This window comes from Rhinatrema bivittatum, chromosome 9 (assembly GCF_901001135.1).
Source record: "Rhinatrema bivittatum chromosome 9, aRhiBiv1.1, whole genome shotgun sequence".
Lineage (NCBI taxonomy): Eukaryota > Metazoa > Chordata > Amphibia > Gymnophiona > Rhinatrematidae > Rhinatrema > Rhinatrema bivittatum.
This window is the reverse complement of record NC_042623.1, coordinates 30,340,440-30,365,955: the sequence shown is the minus strand read 5'-3', so window position 1 is coordinate 30,365,955 and position 25,516 is coordinate 30,340,440. Positions and strand designations below refer to the sequence as shown.

General features: G+C 47.5%; 1 long non-coding RNA gene across 1 annotated transcript in view; it reads right to left on the bottom strand.

Moving 5' to 3' along the window:
* Window positions 1–1,157: 1,157 nt before the first annotated feature.
* Window positions 1,158–25,516, bottom strand: part of LOC115099067 — a 34,660-nt gene continuing 10,301 nt past the window's right edge. Inside the window, exons 2-5 of the long non-coding RNA XR_003858677.1 lie at window positions 16,931–17,027; window positions 11,824–11,909; window positions 11,299–11,485; window positions 1,158–1,913 (exon numbers count right to left, since the gene is read on the bottom strand). This is a non-coding gene — a long non-coding RNA (uncharacterized LOC115099067). The remainder of the gene's footprint in view (window positions 1,914–11,298; window positions 11,486–11,823; window positions 11,910–16,930; window positions 17,028–25,516) is intronic.

Here is a 25,516-nt window from a genome sequence, read left to right as displayed (position 1 = left end):
TTTTGTAAACCAATATGATGTATTCTCGAATACCGGTATATAAAACCAATTAAATAAATAAATAAATTATAATTTATTCAGCTAGCTTTAGCCAGATAAGTAATCTATTTTACTTTTTTTTTTTTCCCAATATTGACCACTCAGTGATTTACATGTGCAAAGGAAGTAGACGAATGGAGAATATCTGGGTGAGACAGGTTTTTTTTGTACTGTTTTCCTCAGAGACTACATTCTGATTTTTTTTATTTGCACTATTATAATTGCGGCGACACAAGTGTTACTGTGAGTTGGTTAATGTGAAACTTACATAATTTGTGAGTTTCAGGTCTGTGGGTAGATTTGTTACTGTGAAGTTTGATTATGGATGACAATTTAGCATATGTAACCCCCTACTAGGGTAGATGAAATGGGAGTCCTCATCTTTCACTGGTCACTCTGGTTCTTTGAAAATCTTTAAGCAGATGGTGTAGTGCACCTGCCTTTACTGGACACACAAACTTCTCTCTGTGGACGAATCCCCCATGTGTTTGTTTTCTTCTGACGAGTAACAGTTCAAACCCAAACTCTGGAATTAAATTCAGTCCACAACATCCGTTCCAATAATGCCAGATTTATTAAACACGAAAACAGGGTGCCCATAACAAGTTCTGCTTTCCATGGGCTTCCACCGTAAAAACAGGCAGACAGTAGCAAAACCAAATATCGGGGCTCATATAATAAGGTGCGCTCTGCAGAACGCACAGTTTAACCCGCAGTTGTGTGCAGACTTCACTGCCGATGCTGCAAGGAGTTACTACGTGCCCACAACAATGTGCATTCAGGTTAGCACCCTCTCATGCAAATCCTAAGTTAATGATGGCATTAGCAAATGGCAAATGACAATTGTATTTTTTATATGCTGTTTTCTTATATAACATCAAAATGGTGAACAATCAGAAAAAAACTAAATAATAACAATAAAAAAAAATGCAATCATCACAAAATTAAAAGGTTAGGGCCTGATTTTAAAAAGCATTTACTCGAGTAAAAACCAGGTTTACTGGAGTAAATTCACTTTACTTGAGTAAGTAGGTTTTTGAAAATTGCTACAATATATGCCATTGACTTGTCTATAGGATTTACTCACATAAGTGCACTTTACTTGAGTAAATGGCTTTTGAAAATTGCTACAATAGTAGCTACATTTACGCATGTAACTCCTTTTGAAAATTACCCCCTTAGAAATCAAATCAGGATAACTTCAGCACAGTAAATTCAAGCCACCTGAAAAAAAAACAAATTCCTATTACCTCTCCCCAGTGCAGAGAGGTCACACTGGCTCACCTCATGTTTTTCTTGGTGCTGGAAACTTATCTCCTAGTGTGAGGTGGAGTAAAGGTTTCAAATTTAGGGCCTGATTTACTAAGGGCTTTCTGCCGTTCTGTGTCATGCTTAGTAAATGAGGGCCTTAATGTTAGTGTATGGGTGGCAGCTGGAGTCAGGATTTTATGCTCAGAAAACATGGTTTATGCACATTTTCAGGTTTGTGTGGATTTTCTAACTTCCGATGCATTCACGAGCCATTAGCTCACCGAGCTGGACGTTGAAAAAATGTTTAGCGTGTGTGACAGTAAACTGTGTGCTGAATTTCAGGGCACGGTTTTGGTGCTCAGCTTATTACATCAGCCACATCCCTAGCGGCACAACAGAGCTCTCAGCATGGGGAGTTCATTTGAAGCAAAATCCTGCACGGGACCTCATTTTTTTTCAGTTGAGATGAATGATGAGACTTCCAACAACGGGATAGTCTTTCGTATTGTCCCCCATGATTCCTCCCAGAGGAGCTTTAAAAAAAAAAAAAAAAAGCTAGGCTTTAAGCCTAGGAGCAAATTTTGTTATTCCTCCATGGAAAATGATGTTGCCTTCCCTGGTTTCTGCATTAGGAAACAAAACACAGAGCAAAAGGGGTAGAAAATCACTGCAGGTCTCACCATTTATGCTACTAATTGTCACTGCACAACATCTTCAAGGCTTAAAGGTTTAAAAACAGTAAACACCCTCTACCACTTCAATCAATACAAGCTATTGCTTTCTATGGGTAGAGGTTAAGTTTGGGATAAGTAGAGGTTAAGTGGTTGCAATACAGGTGGAGGGACCAGCGAGACACGTATAAACAAAATGAAGACTTGTGGTGTCTCTTTGCAATGTGACAAAATCTTCCAGAGGTTTCCTGTGAAATGTTAATGGGCATGAGGACAATGCATTGTAGTAATTCAGGTCTATATGGAAATCTTGCGAATATTCACCATCATTTAATTTTAAATGTGAACTAATGAGTTTTACCAACAGTCTATTACGGCTTTAACAGAAAATATAGAGATTGCCTATGGGAGTATATATTTGCACTATAAGCAGTGTGGGAATGCATCCACTGACTTAAAAATGATAACGTTAATGGGTTGGATTTACACAGGAAAAGGAGGCAGTTGAAGAATTCTGGAGAGATGCAGTAATTGAGAAATCCTACCACATATGTGAATTTTATTGTAAATATGAGAAGAAATCCCAGCCGCTCTATTTGCATAGTGTAAAGGCTTCCACAGATTGCCTGAGAAATGCAGTGAACATGTGGAGTAGCAACTTATCAGGCAACACATCTCTTGACCATTATTAATGACCAAGACTTCAGAAGGGAATTTGGAGGAGAGGGCTTAAGAATGCAGTATAGGGATGTGCATTTGTTTGGAAAACAAATGGTAATCTGAACCAAAACAGGCATATTTTGTTTTGGTTTGTTTTACCCTGAAACAAATGCACAGTCCCCCAGAAAATCTCCAAATTTTGGGGGTTTATTCATTTCGGAAAAGAGCTCACACTGTTTGCAAATAGCACTTGCTAATTCCCCAGATGAATAAAAGCCCACAGGGCTGAAAACAAAAACTATGAACTGAAATGAAAAAAAAAAAACAAAACCCCAAAGTCAATGCACATCCCTAATGCAGTATTGTAAGAGGGATCATAGATGGGATTTGTGTTCTGCATTATAAGGATTGTAAAATGTACGGGTAGGGGGAATAGCTTTAGGAAGTTTTCAAGTTTAATCTGGGAGATTCTTGGAGATCCCTAATGAAATAGCATGAATGTCACTGGGAGTAAGTTGGATCCAGTAAGTTAGATACTGAAGACATGCCAAAATGGGACCTGAGTGTGGAGTTACAGTCCCAATATGAAGTGTGCAACAGATGTTTACATGTTTGCTGTGAAGAATGGCGCAGAATTTAACTGCACAACCAAACTCAGGCCATGCAAAAGGCTGTGCTGAATCTAACTGACAAATCTCGTGCAGTTAGATTTGGCCTATTACTCGGCAGAAAAACTAGCTGGCTCGTTTCCTCTGATTATCTCACCCAAGGTAGCCAAGTAAATGTACCCATCCGGCAGGGGTTTGAAAGTCAATCCCTATGAGGGGTTGCGGTCCAGGGCCATGCCCCGGTCCCTCCACCTACCTCGGGGATGGTCCGAGCCGCTGCGGCATCTTTTCCCGCCTCTACGGGCCTACCTGGCTCCTGCCCGCGATGCTCCCTCCTCGAGGGAGACGCCGCCGATGCTCCATGGCTGGCCCCGCTGCCTAGGCGCACGCGCGCGCAGGGGCTCTACATTTAAAGGGGCCAGCGCGGGAGAATGAAGCACTGCCCTGAGGCAACGTCAGATGCTCCCAGGGTATTTAAAGCCTGCAACTGGCTCCACTCCTTGCCTTGCAATGAGGTTCACTCTTCTTAGAGCTGCTAGTTGCTGTTCCTGACTTCGGCTTCGTCCACTGGCTTCTGACTTCAGCATTCATCCACAGGCTTCCGACTTCAGCTTCCGTCCTCTGATTCCTGATTTCAGCTTTCGTCCAGGAGGCTTCACCTAAGTCCAAGAGCCTTGGGTCCTCACAATCTCCTCTCGGAGGTCCGCGGGCTTCCAGTGGTGAAGATCGGATTGGCCTCCTGGCTCCAGCTCTCCTCTCCTCCTCCGACATCAGCCCACAGGAGACCGCTCGCAAGTCCAAGCGGCCCAGGTCTTCACGGGCTCCTCCTGGGGGGATCTCGGGTCTCCAGTGGTGAAAATCCTCCTGGTCTCCTGCCTATGCCACCTCACAACTTCAACCTCCACTGGGGGCCATCCCACAGTGCGTCATCATCTGTCTTAGTCGGCTCAAGGGTCCACGAATCCAACAGTTTGCAAGGCCATGGACATGGCGGGCTTAAAGGCCATTCCCGGAATCGCCCAGTGTCTACAGCAACAGCAAGTTTGCCTTGATGCACTGATGGTGACAGTAGAGAGACTGGCCAATCGTATGGATGGAGCACCTGCACTCGTACCGCCTGTGCCAGTTCCTGCGGCCGATTCTGGACTGGCACCAACCACACAAATGCTGGCAGCTTCACAGTATTCAGGGGAAGCGAAACAGTGCTGCGAATTCCTCAACCAGTGCTACATCCGTTTCACTCTGCTACCGTCCCAGTTTTTGACGGATCTGATAAAGACTAGTTTTATTATCTCTTTGCTAGATGGGAAGCCCCTGGCCTGGGCCCCTCCACTATGGGAGCATAAAGACCCCATTCTGGGGAACCTTGAACAGTTTGTCTCAGCCTTCCGACATGTCTTTGACGAACCTTCTCGCAGACCCACTGCTGCTGCCGAGTTACTCCAACTACGCCAAGGCATTTGGTCCCTTGCCGAGTATGCGGTGGAATGCCGTACTTTGGCCTCCGAGCTAGATTGGAGGGACGACAAACTTCACGGCATATTCTTAGAAGGCTTGTCTTCGCGTATCCAAGATGAGTTAGCTGCGAGGGACCTTCCGGATGACCTGAAAGAAAGGGAAGGGAAGGGAAGTCCGGTCGTAGACCCAATAACTCAGGGTCTACATTTCCTTGACCGGTACCCTCCTCCTCTGCCTCTCCCGGAGTCCAAGGGGTTGAGCCCATGCAATTGGGATGGGGGTCCGATCTCGCAGAGAGAAGACGTCGCCGCACTCAAGGCCTGTGCTTATATTGCGGCAACAAAGGGCATTTCCTAGCTCAATGTGGCGAGCAACCTGGAACCTAGGGATGGTAGCTGACCCTAGGTAATACCAACATCGCCTCCTCATGCACCGTACCGGTTACCCTCATCTACCCCGGGGGTACTTTTGATACGCTGGCTTTGGTCGACTCCGGAGCAGGAGGGAATTTCATTCTTGTGGACCTTGTCCGGCAGTTACAGCTTGAGGTCCAACCCCGATGCCCTCCACTCCAAGTATCCTCGATCCACAGCACCCCTCTCCTGGGGAGCATCTCCACCTGTACCAAGCCATTGATTCTACGAACCGGTCTCCTACATGCTGAGGAGATCTCGTTCCTTATTTTGGAGAGATCCATTCACCTTATCATCCTGGGCCTGCCCTGGCTTCAGAAGCGCTCCCCAGTTATCCACTGGGATACTCTTCAGATCGCATCTTGGAGTCCATCCTGCTTTAACTCTTGCCTGGCGACTATTCCTCGATCCAATGTGCCACTTCTGTCCACATCCGTAGCACTCCCGCCGCAATATCTGGATTTCTTGGATGTTTTCTCGAAGGAGAAGGCTGAACTCCTTCCAGAACATCGGCCCTTCGATTGTGCCATAAACTTGATCCCCGGTACCACTCCTCCCAAGGGGCAGGTTTACCCCTTGTTACTGCCTGAGACTTGTGCTATGTCTTCGTATATCCAGGAGAATTTGGACCAGGGCTTCATTCGGCCTTCCAATTCCTGTTGTAGTATATCTTGATGATGTACTAATTTACTCTAAGGACCTGGCTGCACATCAAACACACGTTCGACAAGTCCTGTAAAAGCTTCGAGACAATTGTCTCTTCACCAAGCTAGAGAAGTGTCAGTTCAAACAAGAATCTCTGCCCTTCCTCAGATATATCATCTCCTTCACGGGCTTCCACATGGATCCAGAGAAGGTAACGGCCATCGGGGATTGGCCTCAGCCGATGGGGGTCAAGGCACTGCAATGCTTCCTTGGCTTCACCAACTTTTATCGCCAGTTCATACCCCATTACTCCCGAATGGTGGCTCCTCTGACTGCCCTTACCAGGAAAGTTGCATAGTCTAAGAACTGGTCCTTGGCGGTGATAAGTGCCTTCCGGGAGCTGAAGAAAGCCTTTCTTCAAGAGGTCTGCCTCCACCATCCAGATCCTCAGCGTCAATTTATTGTAGAGGTAGATGCATCCGACCTTGCGGTAGGAGCCGTTCTGACCCAAATATCTCATAAGGGCAAATCCTTGCCATGTTCCTACTTCTCTCAGAAGTTCTCACCCGCTGAGAGAAATTATGGCATAGAGGACAAGGAGTTATTGGCCATAAAACTCGCGTTTGAGGAATGGCGCCAGTGGCCGGAGGGGGGCCCAACATCTGGTGATTGTTTACATGGACCACAAGAACCTGGAGTTCTATGCCAAGCCCACCGCCTTAATCCTCGATAGGCTCGCTGGTCACTATTTTTTAGCAGGTTCAACTTTGTCCTTCGATACAGGCCAGCTTCTAAGAATGTCCGGGTGGACGCCCTCTCTTGCACTGCAGAGACAGGGGATGACCCCAATCCACCTCAATATATCCTCGATCCGGCCAAAGTCCTCCTTATGGCATCAGATGTAGTCCCTATAGGCAAGACGGTTGTACCTGCTCGTCTACGCAAAAAAATCCTGTCGTGGGCCCACGACTCGCTGACCGCAAGTCATTTGGGAGTAGCCTGAACCTTAGGTCTGTTGACCGAATATTATTGGTGGCCTCAGGTCAAGAGGGATGTTCGTATCTATGTCAGTTCCTGTCCCACCTGTGCCCGACAGAAGCCTCTGACTGGCCATCCATGGGGACTCCTCCAACCGTTGCCCATTCCCACCGAGCCATGGACTCACTTGTCCACTGACTTCATAGTGGATTTACCTCCTTCTGAAGGGAAGACTGTGATATGGGTCACGATCGATAGATTTTCGAATATGGCCCATTTTGTGCACCTCACTAAGTTACCAACTGCGCCTGAACTCGCAAATCTCTTCACCCAACACATCTTTCGCCTACACGGGTTCCGTTCCATGTTGCCTCAGACCGAGGTCCGCAGTTCTCGGCTAAATATTGGAGAGCTCTCTGTAGGAAATTCGGGGTCCACCTGGACTTTACGATGGCTTTCCACCCCCAAGGCAATGGCCAAGCAGAGCACACTAATCGGACCTTAAAAGCCTTCCTCCGTGCCTTTGTGGGAGATCTCCAAGATGACTGGGTAGCCTTATTGCCGTGGGCAAAGTTCTCCTACAACCGCCATAGGTATTCTGCTACCAACATGTCTCCCTTCCAGTTGGTCTACGGGAAAAGCCTTAGACCTCCCTTGCCTTTGCCTCTGATGGTTCCGTCCCCTGCAGTGCAACTTATGGCATGTCAGTTACGTGATCTTTGGAGATCCACTCAGGAGAAACTTCGACAGACTGCTGCCACGGCGAAGAGATATGCCGACAGGCTACGACGCCCCGCTCCTGTCTTTCTCCCTGGGGATAAAGTGTGGTTGAGCACCAAGAACATCTGATTGTGGATTCCCTCTATGCGCCTGGCTCCCAAGTATATCGGCCCATTCGCTGTAGCGGAGCGGGTGGATACGGTTTTCTTCCGTCTTCGCCTTCCTTCTACCCTGAGAATCCACAACATCTTCCATGTATCTCTCCTCAAGCCTTTGATCCTGTCGGTGTTCCAGAACAAGCCCCCTGAACCCACCAAATCCGCAACTGAACAGGATGTCATCTATCAGGTGAAAGATGTGTTGGATGTGTGGTTCCACCATCGTAGATGGGAGTAGCTCCTCTCCTGAGGAGAATATGTGGGAGCCGGTGACTAACATCCTAGACAAAACCCTTCTTCGCCAGTTCCATTTGAACCACCCTGCGAAGCCCAAGCCCCCGGGAAGGGGGCATAGGAGAGGGGGTACTGTTGTGGTCCCGGGCCATGCCCCAATCCCTCCACCTATCTTGGGGATGGTCTGGGCCGCTGCAGCATCTTTTCCAGCCTCTACGGGCCTACCTGGCTCCTGCCTGCGACGCTCCCTCCTTGAGGGAGACACCGCCAATGCTCTGTGGCTGGCCCTGCCCCCTTGGCACGCACGCGCGCGTGTGCAGGGGCTCTACATTTAAAGGGGCCAGCGCGGGAGAATGAAGCACTGCCCTGAGGCGACATCAGACGCTTCCAGGGTATTTAAATCCTGCAACTGGCTCCACTCCTTGCCTTGCAATGAGGTTCACTCTTCCTAGAGTTGCTAGTTGCTGTTCCTGATTTCGGCATCATCCACTGGCTTCTGACTTCAGCTTCCGTCCAGGAGGCTTCACTTAAGTCCAAGCGGCTCGGGTCCTCATGAGCTCCTCTCGGGGGGGACTGCGGGCTTCCAGTGGTGAAGATCTGATTGGCCTCCTGGCTCCAGCTCTCCTCTCCTCCTCCGACACTGGCCCACAGGAGACCGCTCGTAAGTCCAAGCGGCCCAGGTCCTCACGGGCTCCTCCTGGGGGGGATCTCGGGTCTCCAGTGGTGAAGATCCTCCTGGTCTCCTGCCTGTGCCACCTCCCGGCTTCGACCTCCACTGGGGGCCATCATCTGTCTGTCTTAGTCGGCTCAAGGGTCCACGAATCCAACATGAGGGACCGCTCACAAGGGAACTGGCAAATACATGCCCAGGCTGCAGCAGTTTTCAGACCACATTTCTTTGCACACAAGTCTGCTTTGAAAAGAATCCCAGCAAAATGACCCATCTATTTGGTGGGCATAGTTTGGCCAACAGAATTTACATGCATACTTTGTAAAATCATAACGTATGTTGGTGAAGCCCCAACCCAACTCCATCCCTCGGGACACCTCTCTCCTGTGCACAGTGCTAAATTTTATGCACATATCAGTCATGCAAATTCCAGGAGCAAAGCACTGCTTTACCTGCAGAAGTCCCATTAAATATTACCCGCCCTATGTTTTCCCATCAGATACAGAGTAGACCAGACTTATGTTTATGTCTTTGGTAGTTCAGGCAGAGATTATAATATTATAATATTGATCATGCTGGGGGGAGGGGGAATAAGTCCTCCCAATCTGCTCAGGCACTTTAACCCTTGGCTCAGGCTTTGATAGATGCAGGTATCAAGGTAAATGTGGAATATTCTTCATTTCACGATTCATGCGAGGCTTTGCCCAATATAAAATGGGACACTCTGAAAGCGACTTTCAAGGGAGTGGCGATCAACTTTAGTGCTGGAAAAGATTAAGCTAAGGAAGCGGGAGCTGCACAATTTGGAAAGAGAAATCTAACCTACAGAGCTCCAATACATGGAAAAAAGAGCAGTTTACTGTTGCAACTCCGGGAGCTGAAAAGCAAATATAAAACCATTTGTAAAAGTGGGTAAATCAATGTACGCACAGAAAGCCTGGGCATTATTCAGAGACTAATAAGAGTGGTCACTTAGCACAATATTTAAAAGCTAGGGAGAGAATTCAGGTTGTACAATCATAACATGACAAGTTAATTTATAAGGCTAATGAGACTGCCCAGCAGTTTCTGGATCCCTGCTCCAACCTGTATTGATCAGAAAAAGTATGTAATATTAAGCATCGTAATGCGTTTCCTAACACATTACAACAGTCCCCGTTAAATCTAGAGGCACGAAAGTAAATTGGTCTCTACAATTAACAAAAAGCAAATTCAGGAAGCCACTAAATCTCAGACTCCTTGTACAGAGCCGAAGGGTTTATGGTGGAATTTTATCAAACCTTTGCAAGCAAGCTGGAGGAGGAGTTGCCTGCTGGCTAGAGCAGCGGGCTGTTTCACTTACAGATGTTCCTCGTGCCTCAGGTACGACTTAGAACAGGGATGGCAAACTCCAGTCCTCGAGGGCCACAAAACAGGCCAGGTTTTCAGGATACCCACCATGAATATGCATGAGCTAGATTTGCAAGCAATGGAGGCAGTGCATAGAAATCTTTCTCATGCATATTCATGGTGGATATCCCGAAAACCTGGCCTGTTTGTGGCAATTGAGGACCGGAGTTCACCATCCCTCAGATTGTAAATCCCTTGTGGGCAGGGAAATAACTGTAGCACTTTAATAGTTTGTGTTTGAGCATGGATTTGGAAAAGATGAGTAATTCAATCTAAAATCCAAACTTAAATGTATGAGATTTTGTTTCTTAGAGGCCAGGATGACAGTAGTGGAGAAGCCTGGTTGACGCCACTTGCTTTACTCAACACTGCAAGCCTATCTCATGAATTAACGTTAGCCCCCAAATTTAGCAAAGTCATGGGAGGATTAATCTGCCTGGGTTGCTGAGGTGTTTGAAAGGGCCATTACGCCACAGGATACTGCAAAGCCCGTCCTGTAGTATCCTGCACGGAGCTAAGCAAGTGTTGCAATTTCATTAGCTACTGAAAAGGCTTTCATTCGGGCAGAACGGGAATAATCCTTTCGGATTGCTTTGGTGTGGGAAAATCTTCTTTATAAGTGACTTGCACCCTTTATGGGGCTCCTGGAATGACATTTATATGTTCCATATTCCTTTGTGTTAAGTAGTGGTACTAGCCAGGGATGTTCTTTATCTCTACGTTTGTTTAATTCAGTAGATAAACTTCGGCAATCGTTCTTGGGCAAACTAAAGAAATTCGTGGGGGTCAGTGTTAACGACAATGAATGTAAATTATCTGCCTATGCGGCTGGATATATTAAACTGAGTTAGATGTTTCCTTTCCTAAACTGTTACACGCTATTGCCATGTTTTCAGATAGATCGGGTTAGAAAATCAATTGGTCCAAATCGGAAGCTCTCCTTCTGAATATTCTTTGTGCAAAGGTTATTTTTAGATCAGTGGCTCCCAAACCTGTCCTGGGGGCATCCCCAGCCAGTCGGGTTTTCAGGATATCCCCCATGAATATGCATGAGAGGAATGTTGCATGCTAGGGAGGCAGTGCATGCAAATTCTATCTCATGCATATTCATGGGGGATATCCTGAAAGCCTGACTGGCTAGGGGGTCCCCCCAGGATAGGTTAGGGAGCCACTGTTTTAGATCCTTACCTGTTTCAGTGAAAACAGGAATGGATAAAATACTCGGGAACGATGTAGCACAATAATCAGGAAAGACGAGTTTGATTACCGTGTGAAAAACTGAAGGTTAACATCACAAAGTTACTTTAAAGTGGTCATTTAGCGTGGGGGGAAATACTTGCAGCTATAAAAATGTTACAGATAAGGGATCTACTAAGTATCTTGCCCCATTCTTTCTCCAGGTACCTTTTGTAAGAAAGTGGACCACATGTGCTCTGATTTCCTCTGGAAAAAGAAGGCGCCACCGTACAATCTTCTGGAACTGAGCAAACAGGCAACGTGAACGTCCCAAACCTTCTTCTGAATCACCCTGCTCGTAGCTTTGCAGTTACGGAATTGGAGGGCCGAGAGTAATCTTCCCAGAGGACGGTGCCTGCAAATATTGTTTTAGGAAATCTGTGTTAATAGCAACCTGCAGAACATTTTAGAAACTGGCTGACTCCTGGAGAACGGCATGGGAAGGCACCACCCAAACGCTCCGAGGCCACAACGGAGCGTTTTTAATGATCAAGTCGTGCATGAATTGGTCTGAATGGCAAAGACACCTTTTTTTTTGTTTTTTTTGCTTTGTTTTGTTACCCATCTGCTCTGCCTTGCGCGCCCCCTCCCCCCCTTTCCACACCACGATTAAAAATGCACCCCGAAATGTCTCAAGAGCCCCTCTCTCCTGGCTTTCCCAGCATCCCTCCCATTCCCACGCCTTAAACTTACTCCATCGCTGCGGGGGTTCAAAGGGGACAGAAGCAAAATCTGCCAGGCCGTACTTCCAAATCCAAGAGCCTTTCCCGTAGGCGAACCTGCAAGAGAGAAGCGAGGGGATCCTGAGAGCAGATTCAGCCCCACGCAAATAGGAAGACCGCGTGATAAAGCTGCGGTTGGAACACCAGCCAGAGTGCTGAGCCTGTTTTATTTTATTTTAATTATTTATTTATAGGCTCTCACTATCTCGCAAAGAAATCGAGAAACCCCGATTTACAACAAAGAGTTGTGATTGCAATACCTGTAAATAAATTAAAGAACTGGAACCAGAAGAAAAAGAAAAAAGGATCATACACTTAAACAAATAAATCAAGTTTACTTCGGGAATAGCCACTGCTATTACTGGCATCAGTAGCATGGGATCTTCTTAGTGTTTGGGTACTTGCCAGGTTCTTATGGCTTGGATTGGCCACTGTTGGAAACAGGATGCTGGGCTTGATGGACCCTTGGTCTGACCCAGCATGGCAATTTCTTATGTTCTTATGTTCTAAAGGGGATGGAGTAAAAGGACAGAAAAATCTAACACTGGGGACAGAATTACAATGCAGCAGATTATAACATAAATTGACTAAAATGAAGTTTTACGTAACCTCGGCTGTCAAAGGGGAGGGATCAGCTAACTGTCCCTGTTAGGAAGGAAGCCCTCTAATTGATCAGGATCAGAGACTGTTTATTATAGCTCTGAAGGTCGCTATTCAAAGGAAGCTGAGCGCCTAAGAAGCCTTAGTTCTAGGCTCCTAAAAATAGATGAGTTTTTCAGCCGAAATTAGGGCAGAAAATTCCCTATAGACCCCTAAAATTGAGGTACCTAAATTTAGGACTGCTCTTTATTTGCTTACTTTTAAGCATCTATGGGGCAGATGCAATATCGGGTGCTGAGCTCAGCGCGCTGCTAAACGCACGGTTGTATGCACGTTTTGGACGCGCTAGACATACGTGCAATGCAATATCGGGATTAGCACGTCCAAAACACGTGTCCATACCGGCACGTAGCTAATAGCGCTCATCACATGCAAGTGCCACGTTGATGAGGCTATTAGCTAGCACCCCCGATGTAAAAAAAAAAAATGTGCGCCCGACGCACACATTTTAACTGTCAAAAATTAACACCAGCCTAGACCCGGCATGAAGTTTTGAGGGACCCCAAGCTATGCTCAGAAAAGCAAAAAATACAGCTTTGCTGCGGCTCCTCCTACTTAATATCATTACGATATTAAGCAGGAGGAACCACAAAAAGCTGCAACATGAAAAAAAAAAAATTCCTGACAGCGGACAGGTTAGGAAAATGGGCGCTCGGAAATTGAGTGTCTGTTTTCCTTAACCTGCACACAGCCACGTCTCCCGGGCGCTCGATGCCATGGATGCGTTAGGGACGTGCAATTAATCCATTTTGTGTCCCTTTCAGCACGCCAGCTCATTTGAGTATAACACTGAGCACCCAAGAGAGGGGATGTGCGTGCGTTCAAAAAATGTGCGTGCAGGTTGGATGCACGCGTTTTGCACACGTGATATTGCATCGGCCCCTAGGTTAAGCAGCTAATGCTGAAACTTGGTGCTAGTTCCCTGATCTGACCCCATCCCTGGTCCCGCACACTTCTTAGATGCCTAAAGTTAGGGATCTAGTAACAACAGGAGGCTAAAGGTAGTCACTCAGCCCTAGTCAGTTTTCAAAGGTGCTAGTTTAGCCACCTAACTACTCAAGTTAGGTGCCTAAACCCTTTGAAAATTGTTCTCCAAGAGTCTGAACTCTAAGGTTCCCGAAGCGTATCATCTCCTCTGCTCAGGAATCGACCTGCACCCCGCACCACTCTGCTCATTATGGTCACGGAGGGATTCAGATTTATTTATCAGCGCAGGAAACTAGGCATCCTGAAATATTTGCGCATTTCATTTTATGTTGTAGTGATTGGTGAGTAGCTCTTGCATAACCTTTTGGTCTAAAATGATCGTTGTGTGTGTGTGTGGGGGGGGGGGGGGGGGTGAGGGGGGAAGGGTTGTTCTCAGACTCTGGTATTTTTACAGTCTCTCTGATTTCCACTTCAGATGTTCCACAAGCAAAGGAGAAGAGGCACTAATCCAGAAGTTGTTTAATGCAGATAAGCTGGTTTATTTTACCCTTGAAACAGATCCTCATTAAGTCAAAACGCAAGGCGGTTTGGGTGAACTTGCAGATGTTTTTCGGGCCTTGTCTAACAAGTGTTTATGGCAAAAAAGGTGCACCTGCAGAAATCTGCAGACAGACTTGGGATTTAAAGTGGGAGTCCCTGGATTCTGGAGTGGGAACCTAAGCCTTTCAGCTTACCTGGGAGCTCTCCAAATTTGGCCTGGGGACTCCGGAATTCTAAAGAAATTGCCTGGGCTGTGCAGGGAAGGAAGGAGGAGGAGGAGGAGCATCAAACTCAGTCCATGTGGCCGAAAGGAAGAGGAGCTTCAGCCCCCATGTGGGGAAGAAGAAACAGGAGTAGCCTGGGCCCCATGGGGGGGGGGGGGGGGGAGGAAAGTGAAGGAGAACCATCGGCCCCCACAAGGTGGAAGATGCTGGAAAAAATCCATCGCAGGAGATCCGCGGGCCTGGAGGAGGAGGAGATCCGCGGGCCTGGGGAGGAGGATGTTGTCCCTGGTGGGTTTGGGTTGAGGAGAGAGCATGAGTGAGCATGTGTGAGAATGAGAGAGAGTAAATGTTTGTGTGTGGAAAAGGGAGAGAAGTGAGTCAGCATGTGTGAGAGGCTGTGTGTGTGTGTGTGTGAGAGAGAGAGAGAGAGAGAATGAGAGTATTGAGAGTGTGCATGTGTGAGAATAAGAGGAGTGAGAATGTGCACGTGGATTGTGTGTGTGTGTGAGGGAGAATGAGAGGATTGAGAGTGTGCATGTGTGAGAATGAGAGGAGTGAGAATGTGCATGTGGATTGTGTGTGTGTGTGAGGGAGAATGAGAGGATTGAGAGTGTGCATGTGTGAGAATGAGAGGAGTGAGAATGTGCATGTGGATTGAGAGTGTGTGTGTGTGAGAATGAGGATTGAGAGTGTGCATGTGTGAGAATGAGAGGAGTGAGAATGTGCATGTGGATTGAGAGTGTGTGTGTGTGAGAATGAGGATTGAGAGTGTGCATGTGTGAGAATGAGAGGAGTGAGAATGTGCATGTGGATTGAGAGTGTGTGTGTGAGAATGAGGATTGAGAGTGTGCATGTGTGAGAATGAGAGGAGTGAGAATGTGCATGTGGATTGAGAGAGAGTGTGTGTGTGAGAATGAGGGGAATGAGAGTATGTATGTGTGTGTGTGTGTGTGTGTGAGAATGAATATGTATGTATGTAAAAGGATAAGAGTGAACATGTGAGTGTGTTAGCGTGTGTATCTATGAGAGAAATTTTTTTTCATGCTGCTGTGGCCCCCGTCCTCTGTGATAATCTCAGGATCAGTGGAAATCAGAAGTCCCCAGTCATGCCCTTGAGCCACTTTGGTAAGGGTTTCCTGCCATGGGAGGTCCCTCGGGGGAGGGATGTCCAAATTAGATTTAGGCAGGGAGTCTTTCTATCAGGGGTGGGCAGCTCCAGTCCTCGAGAGCCACAAACATTCCAGATTTTCAGGATATCCACAATGAATGTGCATTGAGGTTCATTTGTTTTTTTGCTATAGAGAGACACTTTACTAATAGAAGTATCCTGTCATGTCTGTCTGTTGCCACCAGGAGGTGCCCTGAACAGTGGGAGGTGCACCAGGCAGAGACAATAAGCTCTGCCTGCGCAAAGCCCTGCCTCTCAGGCAGGCCCACATAGATACACACATAGACCCAACCACATAGGCTCCCCTACATACACACACACACAGTGTCCTCCTCAGGCACTGCGAGAGCCCCTCTTCAGCCGCCACAGGATGGGGTCCGCGGAAGCCCTCTCCTTCTTTGGCTGCCGCAGGATGGAGCCATGGGCCAGACAACCTGAGCAATGCGAGGCAGATTTTGCTAATTGTCGTTATATGTTCCATTCATTATTTATGATGAATCTTTTGTCCCATTAACCCTAGACACTGATGTTAGGAGCAAGGGCAACTGAGTGGACTATATTTATTCATCCACTGACTTCCGATGTGTCACTGTGTCCTCTTACCTATCCTTGACAGCTACAAGCCAACCATATCCTTCATGGCCAGGTTGCATTGTCGACAGTGGTTTTTTTTAATGATTACTGATTTAAACAGATTAACAATTTGAGTGCTGGTGTGTAGAATTTACTCTTCATGTCTCCTTTGCTGACCATTGCATGGAGAACATTTTGTATTTTGTGAGACACTTTGCCCTTTAATGGGACTTTTTGACATGTACAATATAACATTACATACCACTGGTCTTCTGTATTTATCTATTTTGTTTTCTGATCTGATAGCCCATGTTCCTTCTGTATTATTGGTGATGGGAGATTTAAGTGGGGTTTTTTTTTTAATGATCTGGCAGTTTCCTCCTGCTCCTGTGGCTTTTCATTACATTTGGAGCAAGCTTCTATTGAGCTACGATGCCACGAGCCTTCATTCACAACGACCTGAATATCCATTTGCCTTTTTTTTTTTTTTTGTTATCTACCCATTTAGCCCTGCTGTCCTTGGCCAGGTGCTCTCTCTGGGAATTTGGTGTGCATGCATTCTGAGTCTGGCCAGTAGATGTCACCATTGTGCAGAGCTGAGACTTCCCCCACCTCCCAGCGGGCTGGGAACGCTATCGTTGCAGCATCCCCGACCTTGACCGGCCCAGGTCTGGGGCAGGCGGCTGGCTGAGGGGGCTATTGACTGAGGAGGAGGGGATAGTAGATGATTGTGTGTGTGTGTGTGTGTGTGTGTGTGTTTGGGAAGGGAGAGGGGGCTGTTTTTCTTGTTTTTAGAAGGTGATTGTATTTGGTTGTTAGAGTTTTGTACACTGCTTTGGGCAGCTTTAACTCGGGAAGAGAGTAAATAAATAATAATTGAAATGAACTGAAGTTGGCTCTTCTGCAAGGCACTGCCACTGAGCTGCCGGGCTGAGCCAGACTTTTAATTGTTAAATCTTTCATTGCAGGCGAGCTAGCGGACTTACCTTTCTTCCGCATCACCTTTTCCCTTGAAACAGCGGCAAATGATGTTCCAGAAGCTTAGAGGACGTGTCCTGTTAGTCCTTCTCTCTTCTCTAGGTCCTGTATGTGTCACAGATACAATGCTCACAATCTGGTATTGTTGTGTACCGCTCTTACAATCTAAGGTCGATGTATTTGCCAGAAATTGTGAAAAATCTTTATCTGCGAACAATTACTGTGCTCGCCCTCCCCCCTACCCCTGGTATCCCCTGGTTCATTCATCTCCCTCCAGTAACCTAAACTTTAAAATCTGACATTCCTCTCTACCCAGGTCCTCTCCTCTGGCACCTATGGCTAGTGCAAGGGTGTTGGATGCTCTAGGAGAATTTTAAAGCCCCAGCCCTCTACACACACACACACACACACACACACACACACACACACATACACACACACACACATGTACACACACATACACACACACACACGTACACACACACACACATACACACACACACACATGTACACACACACACACGTACACACACACACACATACACACTTACTTCAAAATTATGCATTTACAATAACAGATTTTACATTCAGAGCACAGACTTCTAAGATAAAATATCCCTCACAGCAATCTGTATATTATGTTTACATGCACTGCTGTGGCACCAAGCAGAAAACTCTGCAAAAATACCCATATGGTATTAGGCCTAGTGTAACACATGTTGGATGTGGGCTTGACCCGCAGAAAGCCATGCGTAAATAATTACAATATAGTAAACCTCCTATACCAAATCAGCACTAACTGCCAGCATTCAAACAATAATAATCTTACCTATGAAAAAGTAATGCTGCGATTTATGGCACCAGGTCCTAAAATGCCAATACATCTCCTGTTAGGAAAACAGAGCAAGCTATAGATCCCTGCCGGGAAACTACTCACTAGCAGACTACCTCACCTTGATCACACCTGCAGAACATAGACAGACCCTCCTCAAATAAAGAATAAAGAGACCATAAGGTATAAACAGAAATGTGCAAAGAAAGAACTGGAAACCACAACAAGCCAGACTGAATACAGTGCAACAATGTAAAAACCATATTAATATTAAAAATAAATATTTCAAGACAGAAGAATAAAAATCCAATAATTAAAAATGCATATAATTGATTTTTTAATTTTCCAAACACCAGTAAAATATTTCAAAACAGCAGACACATCAAATAACACCAAATAATTTAAACTATTAAGGATTTTTAAAAAACCCTCCCACTCTCCTGGGAAATTTACATTTCCAGTCATCCTGAGATTGTTGTGGATTAGTGGGTGTGGGAAGGCACACAAACTTTCTCCTCTCTCTCATAAATTCACACACACTTTCTCTGATATATGTTCATGCTCACACACTCCTACGTCTCTCAGATGCACACAGTCCCTCTCTCCCACATGCATGTGCACAGACACATACATGCTCCTTCTTACACATATGCTCACACACACTGACACACGCTCTCTCTTGCTCCTTCTGTCTCACACACACACACACACACACATGCTCTCGCTCTCTCTCTCTCTCTCACACACACACACATACACACACATGCTCTCGCTCTCTCTCACACACACACACACACACTCACACACACACATGCCCTCTCTCTCACACACGCACACACACACATGCTCTCTCACACACACATGAGCCCCTACTTCTTTTCTTCCACATGCTCCCCCAGCAGCCTTGAGCCCACCTCTTCACTTTGGTCTCCATCGAGTCAGGACCGCAAGATGGTCTCCACTCCACTTTGGTTGCTGGTGGGATGGGGGCACCGGGCAGCCCACAGTCTCACTACCTCAGCTCTTGCTCCCCTTTCCTTCACTATCTTGGCTCTTTCCCCCACTTTCCCCCCTTCTTCCCTCTCTCCCTCTAGATGTTCTCCCTCTTCTCACACGGCCCCAGTTCTTTCCCCATCCCTGTCTCTCTAGAGATTCTTCTCCCTCTTCTCCCCCCCCTTAGGGAGTCACTCTCTCAGCTTTTTCTCCCTTCTCACCCTCTTTCCTCATTACCTTAGCTTTTCCCGCTCTCCCTTCCTCTAGAGGCTCTTCTTGCCCTCTCCTGCTCTTTCCTCCCCTCTTCTCACCCTTTGCTATGCTTTCCCCAATGTCTTATTTTTCCTACTTTCTTCCCCAGTCACTCCCCGCCTCTTCCCCTTCCCAGGCTCTTCTTCCTTGTCAAAATGGAGCGGAGGCCGCGGGGCTGCCTGGCAGAATCCAACCCACCGGCAGGCTTAGTAGAGAAAAAGCTCCAGGCTGCCCACGACACAGAAGAGCCTAAGGGAGGCTTGTCTGCTCAGATGTGGCATCGGATTGGGCAAGGGCAACCTAACTCCTGCCCGATCCAATGTAGCAACATGTGGATCCCCTGTGTGAGCCAGCAGCAGCATCTCCTGCTGCTGTGAGGCCAGGCTTGCTAGAGGAGCAGTGAGATTTTGCAGCTCCCACTGCAAGACCAGTCCCGCAACAGTAGAAGACGGCATCACTGAAATGCTGCTGCCAGCATGCACAGGGATCCACGTGTTGCTACATCAGTTCAGGTGGGGGTTTGGGTTACCCCCGCCCAATTCGATGCCTATATCTGAGCACGCAAGCCTCCTTAGGGTCTCCTGTGCTGTGGGCGGCCCAGAGTCTTTTCACTACTTTGGTTGCCAGCAGGGTGGATTCTGCCAGACAGCCCCACAGCCTCCGCTACATTTTGTATGCTGGTGTCCCCAGGCTGCCGCCCCCGAGGAGCTGCCACCCTGTGCAAGTGCACGGCTTGCACAGTGGGTTACGCCGGTCCTGGGATAGCTACAGGAACTCTCAGCAACAAATTACTGGATAAGAATAGAGGACAACTGACCGTGAAGGATCCAAACCCCAGGATCACTAAACAGGATCGTACAGATACAATACCTTTTATCTTTAAGTCTTCTTTTATAGAAATAAAATATTAAATTGAAATAAAACCATAGCATTGAGCATTTATTATAAGTGAATCTTCTATTTATATATTTACAAAGGGTGAATATTGCTATGGGTATTTGTATGTACATTTGTACATTTCAATATCTGATTCTTCATCCTGGAAAGGTGGGTGATGTTGTACCCCCACTGCTGCACTCTTCCCCATGACACATGGAATTTCTTTCCAAATATCCATAGAGATGCCACAGTGCACTTTGTTTCCTGCAGGACTTCTATCCTGCTTGTTTCTATGCCACCCTTAACATATAGTGCCACCCTTCCACCAGTTCGCTCTGTCCTCTGCCATATTAATATAATTTGTACCCTAGGATCACAGTGTCCCATTGGCTGTCCTCCTTCCATCAGGCAGTTCTTGTGTTTCAATATTCATTCCAACTCTCCAGTCTTAATTTTTAGACATATGGCATTTGTGTGCAGACAATTTAGAGTATGTTTTGTTTTTTTTTTTTATTCACAACCTGCTTATTAGTGGTTGATACAGGCAATCTTAAATCCCTCATATTTGTCAGTTCTTTATTTAATTCCACCTAGACTACAACTTCTTTATCAAGATATTCTAACTTTCCTGTTATTCCAGTATCCTTAGATATCTTTCTCTGAACTATGCATTCCTGAACAACTATTGGCTTTCCCATATCAAAATAGGCTCTTCTTTCCGCAAAATATTCTGCATTTCCTAACAAATCTAAAGCCCTCTTCCCTACACCATTGTCTCATCCACATTGAGACTCCGGAGCTCAACTTGATTTGGGGTCCTATACATGGAATGGGAAGCATGTCAGAAAATGCATCCCTGACGGTTTTAGATTTCAGTTGCCTACCTAAAGGTCTAAATTTTGCATCCAAAACTCCTATACCTTCCTAGGTTGCTGGCACCCACATACATCATCAGCTGGCTCCTCCCCAGCACTTTCTGCAGTCTTTTCTAGGTGACACTGGAGGTCTGCTACCAGGCAGGTAAACTATTTAGTGAGCCTCATGCCCACCAGCTACCCAACTATTTATATTCCTAATAATCAAATCACCAACTGTAATGGCAGTTCTAAGTATTTCCTCCTAGGCACGTGCCCCTAAGACACATTCTCAGTGCAAGAGATAATGCATTATCTGGAGAGCAGGTCCTAGCTATATCACCACACCAAGGTGATGCTTTCCTTCCAGGTGACCTTGATCCTCCAAAGAAGCACAGGGGCTGCCAAATTGGAAGAGGCACCACTCTACTATGCCCATGCAAGTCTTCTCTGTCTAGTCTGTCTGCCTCAGGTCCTCCCGATCTGCCATTCTAGCCCCTAGAGATCATACCCATTCTCTGAGAGCCAAGAGCTCTTTGTATCAGCTGTACACGAACAACCTTTCATCTACAGGTGCTGCAGATAATTATACATGTGGTACTCAAAGACAGGATAGCCTCCATCCCACTGCTGGACTGTTGTCCGCATCTTAATGTTGTTGAATTTTAAAGTTATTTAGCATTGTATAAGAAGTGTAGATGCTTAATCCAATTTAGAATACTGTAATAAATTTAAGGGATTTTATTTTAATCTGTTTGTCAGTGACTTGCAATAGGACTATTCAGTTTCAAAGGTCAGGGTTAACTTCTCACTTGTTAATGTAAATCCCTAATTGACTCTTGGGAAAAATTGAACACCATTGATTACTTCTCCAGAAAACAGCTCTCACACCTTCCGACATCAAAATAATTAATTTTCTCAGCTTGTTACACACAAAGAGTAACTTTAACCCTCTCCTTTTCTTAACTCACTTTATAGAAACGCAGAATAAACTTTAACCCTCTGTTACTTTTGCAACTTCAAACACACACTGTCCCTAGCAAACCAATACTCACAAGTCCTGCTGATAACACCAGTAGATGCTGCTTCTGATATTAGTATTCCCTCAGGGTTGAGAGGTTCCCCCTGTCAGTGATGGGCCCTGCTAATTTCACCCTATATGTCAGTATGTTGGAACACTAGATGGCGTGGGAAGCCCTCTGCAGAACTACGAGGGATTGTATCTCATCCTCATCGAACCAGGAAAGAGGGTTCAAACTTTATACCACAGATAAGATCAGCACTAGGACACTATTGGATCGATACTGTAAAACGCCCGCTCTCCCGGTGCACGCACCGGCCCTTTGCCAGTGCGAGCAATCCAGTATGCAAATTAGGCGACGCGGTGCAAACGAGGAAAAGGAGGCGCTAGGGACACTAGCGCGTCCCTAGCGCCTCCTTTTGGCCTGGAGCAGTGGCTGTCAGCGGGTTTGACAGCCGACGCTCAATTTTGCCGGCGTCGGTTCTCGAGCCCGCTGACAGCCACGGGCTCGGAAACCGGACGCCGGCAAAATTGAGCGTCCGGTTTTCGGCCCGACAGCCGCGGGCCGAATTCAAATTTTTTTATTTTTTTTTTTACTTTTTTTTACTTTTGGGGGCCTCCGACTTAATATCGCTATGATATTAAGTCGGAGGGTGCACAGAAAAGCAGTTTTTACTGCTGTTCTGTGCACTTTCCTGGCGCCGGAAGAAATTAGCACCGACCTTTGGGTCGGCGCTAATTTCTTACAGTAAAATGTGCGGCTTGGCTGCACATTTTACTTACTGGATCCCGCGCGCATACCTAATTGGGCCATCAACATGCATTTGCATGTTGAGGGCGCTATTAGGTAGAGATGTGAATCGTGTCCTCGATCGTCTTAACGATCGATTTCGGCTGGGAGGGGGAGGGAATCGTATTGTTGCCATTTGTGTGTGTAAAGTATCGTCATAATCGTTAAAATCGTGAGCCGGCACACTAAAACCCCCTAAAACCCACCCCCGACCCTTTAAATTAAATCCCCCACCCAAATGCATTAAATTACCTGGGAGTCCTCCCTAGCGGCGGTCCGTGGCTAAATCGGGGGAAGGGGGAGAGCACGAAAACCGGCACACTAGATCATGAGGTCTTCAGCCGGCGCCATTTTTCAAAATGGCCGCCGCAAAATGGCGGCGGCCATAGACGAAAATGATTCGACGCAAGAGGTCGTTCCGGACCCCCGCTGGACTTTTGGCAAGTCTTGTGGGGGTCAGGAGGCCCCCCCAAGCTGGCCAAAAGTTCCTGGGGGTCCAGCGGGGGTCAAGGAGCGATTTCCTGCCGCGAATCGTTTTCCGTACGGAAAATGGCGCCGGCAGGAGATCGACTGCAGGAGGTCGTTCAGCGAGGTCCGGAACCCTCTGAGGAGTGCTGACACACTACACCGGGCTCTGATACTGGGAATGGTGTGTTAGTGAGAGAGAAGCTCCCTGCCTCTGAGGAGTGCTGACACACTACACCGGGCTCTGATACTGGGATTGGCGTGTTAGTGAGAGAGAAGCTCCCTGCCTCTGAGGAGTGCTGACACACTACACCGGGCTCTGATACTGGGAATGATGTGTTAGTGAGAGAGAAGCTCCCTGCCTCTGAGGAGTGCTGACACACTACACCGGGCTCTGATACTGGGAATGATGTGTTAGTGAGAGAGAAGCTCCCTGCCTCTGAGGAGTGCTGACACTACACCGGGCTCTGACACTGGGAATGATGTGTTAGTGAGAGAGAAGCTCCCTGCCTCTGAGGAGTGCTGACACTACACCGGGCTCTGATACTGGGAATGATGTGTTAGTGAGAGAGAAGCTCCCTGCCTCTGAGGAGTGCTGACACTACATCGGGCTCTGATACTGGGAATGATGTGTTAGTGAGAGAGAAGCTCCCTGCCTCTGAGGAGTGCTGACACTACACCGGGCTCTGATACTGGGATTGGCGTGTTAGTGAGAGAAGCTCCCTGCCTCTGAGGAGTGCTGACACACTACACCGGGCTCTGACACTGGGAATGGTGTGTTAGTGAGAGAGAAGCTCCCTGCCTCTGAGGAGTGCTGACACACTACACCGGGCTCTGTTACTGGGAATGATGTGTTAGTGAGAGAGAAGCTCCCTGCCTCTGAGGAGTGCTGACACTACACCGGGCTCTGACACTGGGAATGATGTGTTAGTGAGAGAGAAGCTCCCTGCCTCTGAGGAGTGCTGACACACTACACCGGGCTCTGATACTGGGAATGGTGTGTTAGTGAGAGAGAAGCTCCCTGCCTCTGAGGAGTGCTGACACTACACCGGGCTCTGATACTGGGAATGGTGTGTTAGTGAGAGAGAAGCTCCCTGCCTCTGAGGAGTGCTGACACACTACACCGGGCTCTGATACTGGGAATGGCGTGTTAGTGAGAGAGAAGCTCCCTGCCTCTGAGGAGTGCTGACACACTACACCGGGCTCTGACACTGGGAATGATGTGTTAGTGAGAGAGAAGCTCCCTGCCTCTGAGGAGTGCTGACACACTACACCGGGCTCTGACACTGGGAATGGTGTGTTAGTGAGAGAGAAGCTCCCTGCCTCTGAGGAGTGCTGACACACTACACCGGGCTCTGACACTGGGAATGGTGTGTTAGTGAGAGAGAAGCTCCCTGCCTCTGAGGAGTGCTGACACACTACACCGGGCTCTGATACTGGGAATGATGTGTTAGTGAGAGAGAAGCTCCCTGCCTCTGAGGAGTGCTGACACACTACACCGGGCTCTGATACTGGGAATGGCGTGTTAGTGAGAGAGAAGCTCCCTGCCTCTGAGGAGTGCTGACACACTACACCGGGCTCTGACACTGGGAATGATGTGTTAGTGAGAGAGAAGCTCCCTGCCTCTGAGGAGTGCTGACACACTACACCGGGCTCTGACACTGGGAATGATGTGTTAGTGAGAGAGAAGCTCCCTGCCTCTGAGGAGTGCTGACACACTACACCGGGCTCTGATATTGGGAATGGTGGGTTAGTGAGAGAGAAGCTCCCTGCCTCTGAGGAGTGCTGACACACTACACCGGGCTCTGACACTGGGAATGGTGTGTTAGTGAGAGAGAAGCTCCCTGCCTCTGAGGAGTGCTGACTCACTACACCGGGCTCTGACACTGGGAATGATGTGTTAGTGAGAGAGAAGCTCCCTGCCTCTGAGGAGTGCTGACACACTACACCGGGCTCTGATACTGGGAATGGCGTGTTAGTGAGAGAGAAGCTCCCTGCCTCTGAGGAGTGCTGACACACTACACCGGGCTCTGACACTGGGAATGATGTGTTAGTGAGAGAGAAGCTCCCTGCCTCTGAGGAGTGCTGACACACTACACCGGGCTCTGACACTGGGAATGATGTGTTAGTGAGAGAGAAGCTCCCTGCCTCTGAGGAGTGCTGACACACTACACCAGGCTCTGACACTGGGAATGGTGTGTTAGTGAGAGAGAAGCTCCCTGCCTCTGAGGAGTGCTGACACACTACACCGGGCTCTGACACTGGGAATGATGTGTTAGTGAGAGAGAAGCTCCCTGCCTCTGAGGAGTGCTGACACACTACACCGGGCTCTGACACTGGGAATGATGTGTTAGTGAGAGAGAAGCTCCCTGCCTCTGAGGAGTGCTGACACACTACACCGGGCTCTGACACTGGGAATGGTGTGTTAGTGAGAGAGAAGCTCCCTGTCCTCTGAGGAGTGCTGACACACTACACCGGGCTCTGATACTGGGAATGGTTTGTTAGTGA